This window comes from Rhinolophus ferrumequinum, chromosome 5 (assembly GCF_004115265.2).
Source record: "Rhinolophus ferrumequinum isolate MPI-CBG mRhiFer1 chromosome 5, mRhiFer1_v1.p, whole genome shotgun sequence".
NCBI lineage: Eukaryota > Metazoa > Chordata > Mammalia > Chiroptera > Rhinolophidae > Rhinolophus > Rhinolophus ferrumequinum.
The window spans coordinates 40,571,735-40,586,336 of NC_046288.1; the positions used below are offsets into that span (position 1 = coordinate 40,571,735).

Below are 14,602 nucleotides of genomic sequence, written 5' to 3' on the forward strand. Positions count from 1 at the left end.
GCATTTTACCCAGTGCAAGATAATTAATCATAACAATGCTACTAGCCTAATGCTTTGGGGAGATACTAGAGATTACCTGAATTGCTTCTTTAGGGAAAAATAAGACGAAGCAATCATTAATTCATTCAATACACTTTCATGAAGCACCCCTGTGTGCCTAGGCATTTTCTCAACATTGATAAATCAAAGATGAACATTAATGGTCTTTTCCTTCTAGGGACTCACAGCCTAATAAATGAGAAAAATTATTTCCAATTAAAACACAGTTTTTTAAGTGCTATGATACAGCTGTAAATAGAGTGCTATGAAAGCTCAGAAGAGAGACCTTGATTCATTTTTCAATAAATGAATATTTAAATTCAATAAATTTCCTGTGCGATGTGAACGAAAAAAGAGCTGTGGAAAGCTCCCGAGTTTTAGCGTGAACAACTATGTGAATAATGATGCCATTTACAGAGATGGCAAAGATTAAGATGAACGAAGATACGGGAAGGGGGGCTGAGAATAAAAGTTTGATTTCGGACATATTAAATTTGGGATGAGTATAGATGAGATGTCAAGTAAGCAATTAGATATACAAGTCTGGATAGAGTTGTCAGAGAAGTCAGGGTGGGAAATATAAATTTAGATGTATTTATGTGTATTTAGTCACATGATTGAATGAGCTGATATAGGAAGTGAGAAAGAAGAAAAGAATTATGATGAATGAGCTATAGAGCACTCACAAGAAGGAGAAACCAGCAAAGAAGCTATCAGTAAGACAAAAAGAAACCTGGGAGTGTGTGCTGTGGTAGCAGTGATCTGTGGCATCGAGGGCTAGGAAGGACAGGAAGCGTGACTCTGCATTTTCTCTTCCCAGCTGGCGCCAAACCATGGGCATCTCTCAGGACAACTGGCACAAGCACCACACAACTTGGGGCAAGAGAAAGTCCTACCACAAGAATCGAAAATATGAGTGGGGACGCCCTGCTGCCCAACACTAAGACTGGCCCCCACTGCGTACAAATAGTCTGCATGTGGGGAGGCAACAAGAAGTACTTTGCCTCAAGGCTGGACGTGGGGAACTTGTCCTGGGGCTCCAAGTGTTATACACGCGAAACAAAGATTGTTGATATCTACAGTGCATCCAACCATGAACTGGTCCGCACCAAGACCCTGGTGAAGCACTGCATGGGTGCCCATTGACAGCACGCGGAACTGACAGTGGTACAAGACCCACTATGCACTGCCCCTGGGCCGCAAGAAGGGGTCCAAACTGACTCCTGAGGAGGAAGAGATTTTAAACACAAAACGATCAAACAAAATTCAGAAGCAACATGATGAGAGGAAAAAGAATGCCCAAACCAGCAGTCTTCTAGAGGAGCAGTCCCAGCAGGCTTCCTGCATGCATCGCTTCAGGACCAGGCCAGCGTGGCCGAGCAGATAGCTCTGTGCTACAGGGCAAGGAGCTGGAGTTCTAGCCGAGGAAAACCAAGGCCCGGAAAGGCAAATAAATCCTCCTCCCTCCTAGCTTAGCTCATGCATAAAGGTGTTTATTGTTGGGCGTGGGGAAAGCTGCTATGGAGGATAAGTCACATAAGAACTAAGAACTGACCACTGGACTTAATATGTGGTTCCTTCTTCCTGGAATGTCATACCAGATGTTCCCATAGCTGGCAATCTCTCTTTGTACAGGTCTCTACTCAAAAGTTATCTTCTTAGCGATGATGGCAATGACTAGTCACCCTATGAAAAATGTCAACTCTCCCTATTACTGGTATTCCCTTTCCTAGATGTTTTACTTATGATCTATTTCCCTCATTGGAACAAATCCATAAAGACAGGGATTTGGGTCTGTTTTATCCATGGCTGTTTCCTTAGCACCAAGGATAGTGCCTGGCACCCAGCTGGCAGTGAGCACTCAATAAATACTGACTGAATGAATGAACAAATCCACGCATCACCATATCAGATCTAGGAGCTTTACAAAGTTGGCCTTTTTTCTGTTTCAACACAACTTACCTTTGGTCACAGACTCATCTTCCTCTAGTAAAAAGCAAATGTGTAAAACGAAGAGCTACTTGCGTATTTCTTGAAAATGTTGAAAGACTAGCTTGCTAAAAGTCTACAAAACATAATGTAAGCCATTGTGTAGACGTTGATGATGCAAAGATGTATAAGGCAGGGAAATCACTCTCGAGGAACATTCAGTCTGGTGATGAATAAAGACTTGTGAATAGGAAAAGTATAGTATAGTATAGTATAGTATAGTATAAGTGCAAACATAGGAAACACCACTTGAGGCCAATCAAAGTGAAGTGGAGGCCCAGACACTTGGAGAACTGGATCAGACTTCAGCTGTGCATGACAGGAACCAACATCAGAAAAACATCTGGGATTTCAGTCATTTGTTCACTGAATATTTATTGACACCTCAGCACCATATTAGGCACTGGGATATAATAGGCAAAAGAAACACCTCTACCCTTATACAATTCAATCTAACAGGATTTATAATCTACCTGTATGGAATCAGTACTTCAAAAAAGCAGCTGCTGAAATGTTTTATGGGTCCTGAATCAGCCAATTCTAGGTAGCCGCACTACATGTCACGTCGGCTACACTGAAGCAGCTATGTGATGTTCTGATGAATACTCCTTAGTGAAAACATCCAAGCACATCCCATTGCTGGCCCAATGGTTACAGAACAAGTACAAGGTTTTATATCCTCAAAAGAGGTCAACTGAGCTTCACATGCACTTTTTTTTTTTAAGAAATGCATTTAACTTTGGCATTTGAAACTGAGACATGGCACTGGAAGGCTAGATGCTGAGATAAAAAAAAATGTAAATCATAACATTTCAGCATAAAATTTTAGTTTTTCAGATAATTCATTTCTAAGTACCAGCTCTCCCCTCGATGATGTGATATGGCACTAGTACTTGAGAATTTCCACACTAAGAGGGCTCCAAGGAAATAAATGCCCTTGGGTTAAAGCAGGAGAAGCAAAAGTAAATTCATTTCACAAAGGCTAATGCTACCAATTTCTATAAAATAAAGTATTTGGGACTGAAATGTTAATAAGTGTATGGATAGTCATATAACATTTTTTTTCATAACTTTATAAATTTTGTACATATAGTGAAAGAAAACTTCAGGCCATCACACTTCCCTCAGGAAAGATGACCATTACACTGGAGCTCTTCTCTCACCTTGCAGAGCTGCGTATTATTCCACTAATTGAGCCCTGGAGAGAGATACTTACTCCTCAGATTTTATAGTGCTGCTGACTCTAAAGTGTATTTATAAGGAATTAATCCTCATAAATTAAACAGGAACATGGCAAGGTTTTCACCTATTTGTCTAATTATTAAAGTTATAATTCTTTTTTTAAATGGTGTCCAGTATTTTATTTCTAATAAAAAGTTAAGAGGAACATGTAGAAATGTGAGCAACTGAGTGATGTCCAAGAAACTATAATACGATATTGATCTCAATGATTATGTAAAAAACGTAATTCTTCCCCCCACATCTCTAGCACAAAATAATAAAATGTTGAAATATAATCTTCATTTCATTCTGTCAACAAAACATGGGAGGAAAAAGCATTTGTGTAAGTGAATGAGAAGATTCCTGGGATGACCTATATTTGTGGTGTAGAAATAATAGATGTGTTTTGAACAGTACTGACAAGCCAAAAGGTGGAACAGCTTCAGCAGAGGAGATTGTGTAGAGGGGAGGGGCCATAACATCAGTTCAGAGAAGGCTGTGGTGGTTTGTGATCTCATATCAATTATTTCTCTGCCCAGATTGTCACACACACTCCACATTTTATGGGAAAGGAACAAATGCATAAAACTAAATTGGTCTGACATGTTTTCAAAAGCCACTACCAAGGTACCATCTATCCTAAATTTCCTTCTCTCCATATTTACAAATATAACTACATCTATGGGCTACATTAAGTGAAATTACTGAGTTTTCAATAAAATCTAAAATCTATTTACGAAAAGAATAAGAAGTGTGAGTATATCTCTACTAAAAAAAATTACTGCTAAAATGTCATTACTTAAAGGGTCAAACTTTCAGGTGTATGAAAATATCAAATGTACAGAATTATTCATTCCTGTGAGTTCCAAATGCATTAGGTATTCACTGTACTTTTGAGAAAAAAAAATATTAGAGAACATTCTCTAATTATTATGAAAGGAAGAGAAGATTGGCATAAGCCTGTATCTATTAGGTCAGGTCTATTTAGTCTGCTACGTTGAAAGAAGAGCACAGAGCATTTCTGCTTTAGAATGAGCCAATTTACATTTTCTGTCTCGTGCTAGTAACAGTACTGCTACCCCACTTACATCCGCCTTGGCTTTCACCTCTACCTTATGACGGCTGCTTACTGGGAACACCTGAAGCTCTCTGCCTGAGGGTTTTTCTCTCTGGGAAAGTGCTCAACCAGCAAGCAGGACAAGCCAGAAGTGCAGAGTCAACACCACAAAAGCAGCTCTCAACAAATGATGGATGAGGAGTCCAGAGATAAATACCCAGCTTCCTTACTCCTCAACTGTGGTAGGTCTGAGGTGTGCCAAATCTATTCTACCTCCCAGAGGTCCTGTGCAGGGCTGAACCCTTTGGTATCTGGTGAGTGAGTTGATAACACACCACCTAGTGTCTTCTTTCCCTCCCCTCTCTCACTTCCCCACTCTTCCAGTCGTGTTTCCTGGGATCACCTCCCAAATGAACTAGTCTGCATGTAAATCCTTGCCTCAAGGGTTAACTTTGAGATAACCCAATTTAAAACAATCGGCAGAATTTAGGCTCCTAAAATTAGTTAAGACTGGATTTATGGGAAGGAGAGGAGAAAGTGCAGCAGTGACTAACAAAAAGAAGGCCTGAGGCCTCAGACGTGAGAGGCAGGAACAGGACCTCCCATCTGAAAGAGCACCAAGGAGCTAAAAGGAGCCAACTCTGGGCAGCCCCGACACTGGATGCAGCCCTGAACAGAGAGGTGACACTGTTTGTGAGGGTGAGACATGAAGGAAAGCTTCGCCCCTCTGATAAAACAGAACCAAATAGAGCCAAGTAGGAATTTCCCTATAAGAAGATAAAGGAGAAAAACTATAAAGCAGTATTGACTGGTGAACATAGCACTGGAATACAAATATAATTTCCTTTGCCTATAAACTTTTTAAATGGCACAAGAAATCTCACACCATAGACTTAATTAAGATAAGGGACCTAATCCACTTCAAGAAAGAAGAGAAACACATTCAAATTCCCATTAAAATTAGAATTTTTAGTAGTTTCTTCTAGCGTTTTTTTCTTTGATGACAGTAGGTCATCATAATAATATCTTATATTTCAGTCATTTGATGACCCTGAATGTGCATTTGTGAGTATTCCTTCAAACATTTTTTTTTTTTTGTAAATTCAATTCATGGGACCTCTGCCTTAAGAAAAACTTGACTTCTTACATCCTTACTAGAGATTGATCAGCCTGCCAAAGCAGTAGTTATCCAACTTTAGCGTGCATCAGAATCCCCTAAACATAGACTGCTGGGCTCCACCCTCAGAGGTCCTGATTCATAGACCTGGAGTGGGGCCTAGAATTTATATTTCTAATGATTTCCTGGGTATTGCTAATGCTGCGGGTCAGGGTATCACACTTTAAGCACCACTGATAAAAGTACAGTATTTAACCTTTAAAGTATTATAAGCATCTGTGGCTTTCATTAGCTGCTTTGTCTTTCTTATCCAACTTGTATCCCTAGTACCCGGCACAGGTTGGGCTCTCAATAAATATCTGTTGAATGAATGAGTTAGGTTTATTTCTAAAGTTATACTAAAGCAATCAGACATCATTATATCCATATTGAATTTTTCACCACTTATAAAGACAAAACTACTATATTATGAACATACTTTGTAAATGAATGAAACATTTAGAAAATGAGGGTTTAGTTTTTTGTGTTATTCAATAAGATGAGGCTTTGATTTTTTTACCATAAAAAACAACCAGTGTTAAAATACTGTTCTTTAATTATCTGGAGCTAATGGGAATGTTGAATGATTGATTCAAGTCAGCAAAATGCTAAATGACATCACTGTTTGCAATATCAGCCCAAGTTTCACAGTAGTTCAAAAGAAATAAAAAGGGAGGAAGGAGAAGGGAGACATTGAAGATATCACATCACATATGGAAGTATCATAAATACTGAACACAAAAGAACTTGGGCTGGGTCATCACCACATATTTGTTGTAAGCTAGTGTTTTGCACAGATGTCTTATTTGTATGTTTCAATTTGTGAGAGCTTGTTAACAGCAAGAATGTGCAGTGGAGAATAATATTTTATTAAACAGTACTTTTACCTTTTCAATACGATATTTTGTGATGCACTATTACATTTTGGAGTCATCAAAATAAGAGATCGGTCATTTAAAAATAATTTGTTTTTCAAAGAGGAAAAAGAAACCAGTAACTCCAGTGATGACTCAAATGAGAGTACATCAAACTCAGAAAGAATTAAGTACACACGTAAAACACAAAAATTTTTTTAAAAAAAGAAAAAAACCTTTGTATCCTAATACTTAGTATCAGGGATTGATTTTCAGCAAAACCACACGATTTATCATATTAATTTAATGCTGTTCTTTGAATTTTATTATTCTTTAATTTGGTTGCTATTGAATTTGTAAATCTTTTGGTTTGTAGTTATATGAAAACTGTAAGTATAAAGATGTTATATAGAGTTTTATGTTTTACACAGTTAAATAATTTTATAATAAAAATGATTACTGATGACAACTGTGTCCCTGTAATTGACTCCATACACATTATTCAATGTTATCATTGTCTTAACCATATTTCCTTTCTCTAACCTTGCCTCTACTCTATTTCTTTCCCTACATTGCAGCCAGAGTGATAGATGTAAAACACAAATATTATAATGATGTGTCCCTCTGATAAACTTTTCAAAGGCTCCCTCTTTTTGTCTGTATCAAGTGTAAGTTCCCTAAGATGACACAGAAGGTCCTTCCTGATCTGGCCCCTGCTTATCTCTCCAGACTCATGGCTGACATCTCCTAACCTTCACCCATAATCACTTGGACTACATGTGGTTCTCTATGTTCTCATTTGTATCAAAGACTTTGTGCTGTTCCATCTGCCCCAAATGCTATTCCCATAATTTCATTGGGTCTGGTTAACTCCATGTTTTTTGTAGGACTCAGTTTGGATGTCAGTTCTTCTCCAAGTCCTTGCTAAACCCCTTCACATCACTCCTGATCACCGTTAATAGTATTCATCACACTTGATGATCATTTCCTGTTTTCCTGTTGGTGTTTCCCAAGTGTTTGTGGACATGTTAAGACTGTGTCAATATTAATTATTAAATTCCTCCCCAAATCATGGCATATAAAAGGCCCTAAGCAAACTTTTTAAAATATAAGAATAAAACTCAATGGTAAGAGTACATAGGTGTAAATTTTCTATAATTTTTAAATAAACCAAGCTACTGTCAGATTAACCACCACTAAGACCCTCCTCTCGCCATCAGGAAGATTGCAGTGCTGAGCTGTAGTAACTACCTGAAGCCTTTCCTGATGATGCCGTCACACTTTGTAGACACTGAATCCACAAATGCTTGAACCAAGAACTGCTCTACTGTCTCTTGCCCTGAAAGGTCCATGAGGGCAGAGACTGTGTCTCACTCTGTCCCAGTGCCAGGCACACAGTAGATGCTTAGAAAACACTGGTTGCCTATTGTAACCTAGTCGTGGTTACCGAAAAGCCTTTTTTTGTGGCCATTAGTGAATAAGAATTAATTCACGCAGCCAACTGGATATTTCTTCCTGAACGCTCAGTGATGCGCCCAAAGATGAATTTTACCACCCATCATCTTCTTCTTTTGCTCATTTTCTCCTTCCCCTTTGTATTCAACTTACAAACACTTAAAGCAGATGACGTGCAGAGTGGTTTTGATTTAGCTCTCTGTTTTTCTTAATGGAAAGAAGAGGTAGGAAAGATGAGAACTAAATTTGGGGAAATGACGATAGAAAAGATAAAAAAGTAAAAAGAGATTATCCTGCTTTTTCATCCCTCTATGAAGCCAATATTAATAGGTGCTAACATAACCTCTAAATTCTATTTATAAAGAAAGAAACCTGAAAGGCCTGCCAATTATTTGAATATCTGTGAGATATGATCTTCTTGCTATGTCTATAATTTAGATGAATTTAAATAGGTATTAGACCAAAATAAGGAAATTAGTTTTTCAAAATAAAAGTAAAAATAATAATACCTCGTTTACTTTGCAATTCTAAAGATGTGAAAAGTCATGAAAGGGAACTTATAAAAGCATTTTAAATAAAAGCTAAAAGGAAAAGAGATTACAGACATGATTTTGGCAACATATAGATATTAACTCATATAATATTGATTTATCTCAGTACTTTTATTATCCAACAATAAAATTTATTATCCAAAATTTCCTCTCTTAAACTAGCAAGACTAGTCTCCTAAAGCAAATACTAAAATTACTGTTATGCAACTTACAAAGAAAGCATCTGGGAACGGGCTTTAATTACAGTTTTTGAGAGGAAAAACACTACCTTTAATCGCTGTTCATGAATTTACTAAACTGGAATATTATATGGTAAATAGTGTTGAAATCTTTCAGGAGCGATAATAATATATTTATAAATATAAGAAGATTACAAGGATTAATTAGTTAATATTTGTAAAGAATTTTAAAGCTGAAATGCTTCCCGCCCTTCAAGTGTCACTGAAATCATTAAACAAGTGACAATCAATATTCCCTTTTTAAAGTTTTGCATAGGTCTATCCAGTGTGTGCAATTATCTAATTGTTTCATGTTGGAAGCCAAAATTTGAGCCGCATATCCATGCATGCAAATATTTAGCTCTTTTTTTTAAAGATGCCTATAATGTCATTTAGATCAATTTGGGGATTTCAAAGACAAAAAAAAAAAATGCCTATCCTAAGAATGACATTGTTAATATTGTTGAACCACGTTTGCTTTCCAGAATTTGATGTAATACACAAACATCCAATTTCAAATCCCTCTACAATGAAAAAAGGTTTAGAAAAATACAAAATACTTATTATTTACACAGCAACTTCAAAACTCCCTGTAGTATATTTGCAGGGCTTTCCTTATATTTTTCTCTTAAAACTAATGGAATAGTCAGGACTAATTATTTCTGTAACTCAATTTGCATATCTGCCTTTCTACCCTCTGGAATTTGTGGCTGCTAGCAAGATAACTATGTACCTGAGTTCAGACATTGGTAGCAAAGAGTGAGAGTCTCTCTCTCCATGACAACTTCCTGAGGTAAAGAAAGTAAATATTAAAAATATAAGAAAATGAGCCAAGCCTAAGGATGGGAGTGGGAGAAGAAGAGGAGAGCATAGATGTGATTCTGAAGGGTGTTGAACAAGTTCCATGAAAGAGCTTAAAGCACCAGAACAGGATTTCTCAACCTTGGCACTACTGACATTTTGTGCCAAATACTGTGTTTCCTGGAAAATGAGACCTAGCGGGATCGTCAGCTCTAATGTGTCTTTTGGAGCAAAAATTAATATAAGACCCGGTCTTATTTTAATATAGCATAAGACAGGATATGATATGATATGATAGGATAGGATATGATATGATATGATATGATACCGGATCTTATATTAATTTTTGCTCCAAAAGACGCGTTAGAGCTGATGGTCCGGCTCGGTCTTATTTTGGGGGAAACCCTGTAAGTCTTCCTTGCGAGGGCTGTGTTGTGCATTGCAGGATGTTTAGCAGCATCCTTACTCTCTACTTACTACATGCCAGTAGCACTACCCATCCAACCCCACCCCTTGACAAGTTGTGACAACCAAAAATGACTCCTGATACTGCCAAATGTCCCAGAGGGTGAGATTCGAGTGGGGGCAGCAGGGAAAGACAAAATTGTTCCCAGTTGAGAACCAGGGACAGGATTTAGAATAAGGAGAGGAATGACATCAGAAGTGCCTGCCAAAAACAACCACTGTCAACTTTGGCTGTGACAAGATAGAAGGGGTGGCCAATCCAAAAGTTAGAAATGGCAATAGATGCCACCAAAAGCTATGATTAATTGGATCTTCCATGTTTCCCCGAAAATAAGTCCTAGCCAGACAATCAGCTCTAATGTGTCTTTTGGAGCAAAAACTAATATAAGACCCAGGCTTATTTTACTATAATATATAAGACCAGGTCATATGATAATATAATACAATATAATATAATATAATATAATATAATATAATATAATATAATATAATATAATATAATATAATGTAATGTAATATAATATAATGCCGGGTCTTACATTAATTTTTGCTCCAAAAGACGCATTAGAGCTGATTGGCCATCTAGGTCTTATTTTCGGGGAAACAGGGTTCTAGCTGGGAAAAAAAATGCTGATGAGAAGAGCAACCTTTGAGTGGTGTCTGCTGGGAACACTAGGACACTAGGAGTGGCCACCGACATAAGAAACTGCCAATGGAAGCTTCACATCAGATACTTAGCAGTGAATGTCATGGTCGTGGGGCTATTATGCTCTTTAATGATGGAAAAGTCTAATGGCTTCTTCCAGGAAATTTGATGGGTTTAAATACCAGAAACTTCTTGCAAGGGATTCACTGAGTTCCATTTAATTCATTAAATATTTACTGAGCACTCACTATGTGTCAGGAGTTGTGCTGGCTCTCAGGAACGCAATAATAAAAACAGTCTACCCTCAAGGAACTTATGCTCTAGAGAGAAGCATAACTACGATGAGTCTAGTCTTCAGATTCATGGATAGGGTGACCCAGGCAAACAGGATTCCAGTTCTTTACACTGATAACCACCATATAACCAGAACTTCAAAATCATAGTACTCTTCATTTTTAAAGAGCAAAAGCTGCTTAGCTTTTTTCTCTATCCAAATGCTCTTTTTTCCCCCCTCATTTTAAACTCAGCCATTTCACTGGCATTTCAGGCAGCTGCTTTTTCTCCATTCCAGAGCAATCAATATATGAACATTTTAAACAGCAAAAAACCACTTCAGTTGCAAATTAATTTTTCTGCTAGCATACATGTGCACAATCATTTGGATTTACATGATGGTGTTAGCCAGCCAAAGTCAGCAAGCCTTCCTAAAAAAGCATTTGACTCAATAATGATGGATACGCTGTCATTTCTCATTTGGGCCCAGCTGCCTAATAATAGCAAGGTAACATTATTAATAAACTACTGGCATAGCTAGTTAGGGAATGTACAATCCAATTATGTACAGTTTTTAATTCACTACAGGCAAAACGCTCACCACCATTCCACATATGACTCCCAGGCGCATCTTCAGTGGAAATGAACCACAGCCTTTGTAGACGAGTCATTAGTATTCAACATAAGAAACAATTGGTTGGAACAGGAAACACAGAAGCCAGACATTTGGCAGCATCACACAGAGTTCACTGGTGAAGTCAACAGGCAAAGTGACTCTGGGCTGACAGAAACTGGTCTCTGTTGTCATGGAAACAGCAGTGCTGTGTTAGTAAAGAGTTTGGGTTCTCTCACCTACCAGGACATAAATTCAGAATTTACTGCTGATTTTTAAGTCCACTATTTGTAAGTGACCTATTTATGGCGTGAATACTCAAAATTACTCTTTGCTTCAGAAAAAGTATCCAAACATTTATAAAATTATCTTAATGTTAACGTATCCAAACACAATTAAATTTAATTATGCAAAACACCTGCCAAAAAATAAAATACCACCGTCTATCTCTTCATTCTTACAATTGCTTATTTTGTCAAAAACTAGTTCCTAAAAATACATAAATAAAATAAAAATTTTAATGTTAAGGTTGTGAGGGTAATGCTAATCATGAAGAAAAAGACCCTTCCAAATTCAGGGCAAGGCGTTATGCCACTTTTTAATTTTATTTCAAACCACAGCTGTATATTTCAAGTTGTAAAAAAGCTACAAATTTCTCTCATCCTCACTCATAGCCAAATCAGCTCAGTAAGGCTGCCTCCTTCCCATTTTTGACATAAACATCCCCTTATGAGAGTTCCTCTATTTTGGTAATTACAATCATCATTATTCCTAATTTACAGATGTATAATGTAAAGAAAAATGTCTTGACTATAGCAATTCAGGGAAAAAAGCCATAGTGCAAGCCTCTAAGTCTCCGCTCTCTTAATCCATGTCTCTTCTAGGTCATTCCAGCTTCATTAAGCTTTTTCCTTAACATTTTTCAATTTATGCTAAATTATATTTTCCCATAAAGTCTACAAGTGAAAAAGTTATTTTGTTTTTCGCTCTGAGCAGCCAAATTGCCCTTACTAACAATTGCTAAAGCATGCCCCTTATCCTCTTCTGTGACTTCCACTTTCATCCAGCAAAAAGTGTGTACCAAGCAAGTATCTATCTGTCATGTGTTACATGCTTGACAAAGGAAAGGATACAGCGATAAGTAACACATCTTTTCTGCTTTTGAAGAGTTAGTCTCGTGGGAAAAAACAGAAATATAGATAGATATACCACAATTTGGCAAGCACTATAGTAAAATTTGATTAAAAGTGCAATGGGAGCGTTATGAGGTAAAAACTAATTTTGCTTAGGGAAATAAAAAAGGTCCCATTGAAAAAGAAAGATTTTCACTATATTTTAAACAATAAAAAGGAGTTTTATACATGGCAGTTATTTTCAAAAAGTTAAAAACATTGCTGTCATTCATAAATAAAATGAACATGTACCAAATGGTTTGACTTTCTATCCGTCACTGGACAAAATTCATTTGCATTGCTATGAACAGGTATTATTTATATTGCTGTGGATAAGAATCATTTGCATTGCTATCAGTTTTCTACAACTTCTACAACTACAGTTATAAAATAGTCTTAGTCAATAAAAAGGTAATCACCTCTGTACACCCCTAGAGAATCAACAACCCTCAGCAGGTCCTCTAAATAATTTCTAGGAATTCCTTTAGTTCATTTCCAAGTCTTCAACCATTTCTCCTGACAGAGGAAAGAGGCATTCCAGATTTGGGGAAAATACATTTAAAAACAGAGATATGGGAAAGTAAGTACTTGGATATGACGAACGCTGAGGCTATGGGAGGAAAGAGATGTCAATGCGGTTAAAATTACACTGAAATGGGGTTTTGGGGTCAAATTAGGAAGGCTTTCACATGCTCTGTAAGAGTTTAGACTTTGTCCAAAAACATGGGGAAGCCAACAAAGGATGTGAAAGCTTAAAAGTGTCACGCTAAAATACGTTTGCTTTTCCTCACTCTTAATTCATTTATTCAAATCTGCATTTTCTACATATAGCTTGTTTTGGAATATTTCTTAATCCAATATTTAATTTCCTCCTGTTTGTTTTCTAAAACTTTAAAAATGTCTCTATTTCTGTCCATATTTCCATCCATGAATGCTAACCTAGGAAAAAGTCATGCAGACTCTGGAAAACTCAAGCAATTATCATTGGGTTGTTTTAAGATCACTCCCCCAAGAAAGCTTGTGTTTCCATCATATAAGGAAACAAAAATCATTTCAATAAATAAATGATAGTCATATATTGAAATCAAAATGATTAAGAATCAAAAAAAAGGTAATTCTGAAATGTGATGGTAAGCAGAACAGATACATGATTTTATTGTTGTTTATTTCAAGTTTCGATAAAAATCAAAATAAAATCAAAACCAATACCGTCATACTCTTTTTAAGACAAGCAGGAGTCTCTAATAATACTCATTATTTTTTTAAAAAAAATCAAGGAAATGGAATCAATTTTCATGCCTAATATTGTCAAAATTTAAGATGATACAATTATCAACACAAAAATACATAATATGTGTGATAATATTGGGAATTTATTTTATATACACTAGCGAACAATTATCAAACCTTTTCTCCAGACTCTCTTAAAAATAATTGAGGACTCCAAAGAGCTTCGGTTTATGATCTTTAGATCTATCAAATTTATCATTTTAGAAATTTAAGTTAAGTATTTTTCTAAATAGCTATAAGGTCAAATAACCATAATAAACCCATTAATATTAACAAAAATAATGTATTTCATTAAAATAACTATATTTTCCAAAAAAACTGAGTGAGAAGAATGGCACTGTTTTATATTTTTACAAATCAATTTAATATCTGGCTTAATAGAGAACAGCTAGATTCTAAAATGTTTTTGCATTCAATCTATTGTGATATCACATATCATGTAGCCTCTGGGAAACTTTACTGTACATTCACAGAAGGATGAGTGGGAAGAAAGAAAAACAGTATCTTGGCATTATCGTGAAAAGATTTTTGGCCATGCAGATTTCTTGCAAGGACCTCAGGAACTTCCAGAAATTCCCAAACCATATTTGAGAACCACTGTATTAATGTATTCACTCAAAACTACTTTCTAATCTGGCCATAAGCAAACGAGTTGCATCAACTTAGGAATCCCAAAGCCACTATTACATTTGGTTTTAAAACTGTAAATATGATGTGCCCAGAATCATTATGAAAAACAAAATATATACTATAATAGATTGGAATTATTTTCTTTAATATTTCAAGACAAAAAATAAATTTT

At 36.3% G+C, this 14,602-nt stretch overlaps 1 protein-coding gene and 1 pseudogene across 12 annotated transcripts in view; one reads left to right on the top strand and one right to left on the bottom strand.

Moving 5' to 3' along the window:
* MAPK10 (mitogen-activated protein kinase 10) overlaps window positions 1-14,602 on the bottom strand; it is a 287,095-nt gene that overhangs the window by 227,591 nt on the left and 44,902 nt on the right. The gene's annotated exons all lie outside the window — the stretch shown is intronic.
* Window positions 873-1,493, top strand: LOC117022221 (40S ribosomal protein S8-like; annotated as a pseudogene).